We start from the raw sequence: 3977 nt of genomic DNA, 5'->3' as shown, positions 1-3977 counted from the left end.
CATTGTTTTGCCCCTTGCCATCTGGATTACATGCTTAGGCCTAGTATGGCACATGGGCTGAAACTAAGGTGTAAAATTCTCCCAGGGTCAGCTCGATGAGTTGAAACAGGAGAAAGGCAAGATGACAGCAGTCTAAGTCATTGAGAGAGGATATCAGTTATGTGTGTGAATCCATGATAACAATGACAGATAAATTGAGGGACAATCAAGGCGGAACATGGTTGTGGACGGAATTGCGGAATCTTTACATGAGACCTAGACGGTATCTGAAGACAAAGTGAGGGAAATGGTCTCTGAGCTGGACCATAGGGAGGTGGAGCACGCCCACAGGACTGGAAAACCCACCCCTGGCCCAGGTGATAGGCCGATAGTGGTCAAGTTCCTGAGGTTCAAGGACAAGGTAGCTGTTCTGGAAAGAGCCAAGAACTTGAGAGGAATGTATATCTTCCTCAACGAGGACTATCCTGAAGCTGTGCGCCAGAAGAGGAAAGAACTGATCCCAGCCATGAAAGCTGCCAGAGCGCGTGGGGACATTGCTTACATCCGCTACGACAGGCTCATTGTCCACCCTCCCTCCCAGAAGCCGGGAAGGGATGAGAGAGCCAAGCCTATGGGTTTATAGCTTCACACACACAAACTGATTAATGGACTGGTGATTGTATATTTTATTCTCTTGCTTTGTTTGCTCTTTTCAGTATTATGTCTATCTCTGATAAGCTACCCAGGAAAGGCTGAAAATAGCCCATATTAATATATGTAGCCTTAGAAATAAAGGTCATGAAATCAACTTGCCAAAATCAGATAACATTCATATATTAGCCATTTCTGAGACTCACTTTGTTTTCAATGTGTATCCGTACCCATTGGATGCAGTGATCACATTATAGTGGCTATATCCAGGAATGCCAAAGTTCTAACAGCTGGGCCTAAAATAGTGTATAAGAGATCATACAAAGGATTTTGCTGTGACTCTGATGTGGATGATAAAAATATGTGTTGGTCTGATGTGATTAATAAGGAGCATCCAGACGCTGCACTTGAATTTATGAAATTGCTTCTTCCAATTATTGATAAACATGCACCTGTTAAGAAACTGATAGTTTGTTAGCGCTCCATGGATTGATGAGGAATTGAAAAACTATGGTTGAAAGTCTGGCTGCACATCTGAATAGCTTATTTACTGCAAATTGAGAAATTATGTGACTAAACTCATCAAAAAGAAGAAACTGTTTTATGAAGCCTTAAATGAAACTTTAAATGAAATTATGGGGAGAAAGACGAATACTCCATCTTTCATCGAATCAGATGACTTATCACAAAACCATTTGATGTTGCCAATTATTTTAATGATTATTTCATTGGCAAAGTGGGCAAACATAGGCAGCAAATGCCAACAACGAACAGTGAGCAATTGTATTCATGCATAAAAAAACAAATAATGAAAGAAAAGCATTGCAGGTTTGAATTTTGTAAAGTTCATGTGGGGAGAGGTGGAAAAATTATCAATCAATAATGACAAACCTCCTGGCGTTGACAACTTCGATGGAACGCTACTGAGGATGGTAACTGACTATAGCCACTCCTATCTGTCTTATTTTTAATCTGAGCCTAGAGGAAAGTCTTTGTCCTCAGGCCTGGAGTGAAGCCAAAGTCTTTCCGCTACCCAAGAGTGGTCAAGCGGCCTTTACTGGTTCTAACAGCATACCTATAAGCTTGCTGCCAGCTCCTAGCAAACTGTTGGAAAAAATTGTGTTTGACCAAATACAATGCTAGTTCTCTATAAACAACAGACTTTCAGCATGCTTATAGAGAAGGGCACTCAACATGTACTGCACCAGAAATGCCACCAGGGGTCTTTTCAGTCCCCAGGTCCAGAACAAATTCCATTAAACATAGTATTATACAGAGCCATGAGTGCATGGAATTACCTTCCATCTTACATAGCGCAAAGTGAACAGCAAACCTGGTTTCAAAATCAAAAACTAAAACGAGGCCAAATCTAAACCGGAGTTGCTTACCAAGAAGATCGGTTTTTTTATTCACGAGTACAATGGCAATGAGTATTCATCATTGTTGGCATTTCCTGCCTAAGTTTGCGCACTTTGCCAATAAAGTAATCATAATTGGCAACATCAAATGGTTTTGTGATGAATACGCCATCTGATTCGATGAAAGAAGGAGTTGAATTTATCTTGTTGTCCATAATTTAATTTACTCATTCTTTATATCATTGATCTTGGCAGTTTCTTCTTTTTGTTGAGGTTAGTCACATAATTTCTCAATTTGCAGATGTGCAGCCAGACTTACTGCCATTCCTTTTGCCCCTTCTCTTTCAACCATACAGTTTTTCAATTCCTCATCCATCCATGGAGCCTCAACAGTTCAAACAGCCAGTTTCTTAACAGGTGCATGTTTATCAATAATTTGAAGAAGGGAATTTCATAGATTCATCAAGTGCAGCATTTGGATGCTCCTTATTAATCACATCAGACCAACAAATATTTAACATCCTCCACATAAGAGTCATAGCAAAATCTTTAGATGATCTCTAATACACTATATTAGGTCTAGCTTTTGGGAACTGTCTTTTCTGGATATAAACACTATGTTGTGATCACTGCATCCAATGGGTAAGGATACAGCTTTAGAACAAAGCTCTACAGTATTAGTAAAAATGTGATCAATACATGTGGATGATCTTGTTCCTGTAGTGGTTGTAAATACCCTGGTAGGTTGATTAATAACCTGAACCAGATTACAGGCACTGGTTACAGTGAGATGCTTCCTCTTGAGTGAACAACTTGATGAAAACCAGTCAATATTCAGGTCCCCAATATAGTAGACCTATGTTTATATCACATAAACTATCAAGCATTTCACACATATTATTTAGATACTCACTGTTAGCACTTGGTGTTCAATAACAACCAACCAAAAAAAAGGCTTTAGCTGTGCCAGGTGAACCTGCAACCACAACACTTCAATAACACTTGACATAAGATATTCTCTAAGCATTACAGGGATATGGCTCTGAATATATACAGCAACACCTCCCTCATAACAATTCCTGTCTCTTCTATAGATGTTATATCCCTGTATTGCTACTGCTGTATCATCAAATGAATTATCTAAGTGAGTCAACAAAAAATTGCTAATATATGAATGTTATCTGATGTTAGCAAGTTGTTGATTTCATGAACCTTTTTACTAAGGCTACATATATTAATATGGGCTATTGTAAGCCCAGGTTGTTGTCTTGCTAAAAGATGAATTAATCTCCCAGTGTCCACTGGAAAGCAGACTGAACCATGTTTTCCTCTAGGATTTTGCCTGTGCTTAGCGCCATACCGTTTATTTTTTATCCTGAAAAACTCCCCATTCCAAGCAACTTATGTGACTTGTTAATCAAGGGGGGGAGTCAAGGGGTATGAATAGTTTCTGTAGACACTCTATACAAGGACCTTGAGCATTCCCTCCAGTAGCAAACTTATCGGGCAAGGGCTCTATATTAAATCAAATTATTAGCTAATCACACCCTTTTAGTACATCATAAATTTGAAGATTCTGTTGATAATTTGGTGTGTCTAAATAAAGTGTCATTGATGTTACTCAATTTAATAAAAGGGAAATGACATTGTGTGCTAAATTATTAATCATATCGCTTTAGTAAATATTTTTTAAAGGGTTAATGACCTTATATTTGAGCATCTGTGGCCTCTTTTTAATAAAATCTTTAATAACCTAAAGCCATTGGTGTTACTAGTACTACCTGTGGCACAATGTTATAATAATGGTACAAATGATTTAAAGTCACTGAGCTGCCATATTAGTTGATTTAGAATTTAAAGATGTACCCAAATACATTTAGATAAAAGCATATAGAAAAATGTACTTCATTTTTTCCAAAAGGCCTGCCCAAATGCCACCGCAATTCAAGAATGACCCAATAATTGAAAGTACAATGAATAAAGGCAGAC

This window comes from Salmo trutta, chromosome 19 (genome assembly GCF_901001165.1).
Source record: "Salmo trutta chromosome 19, fSalTru1.1, whole genome shotgun sequence".
Taxonomy (NCBI): domain Eukaryota; kingdom Metazoa; phylum Chordata; class Actinopteri; order Salmoniformes; family Salmonidae; genus Salmo; species Salmo trutta.
This window is presented reverse-complemented; position numbering follows the sequence as displayed.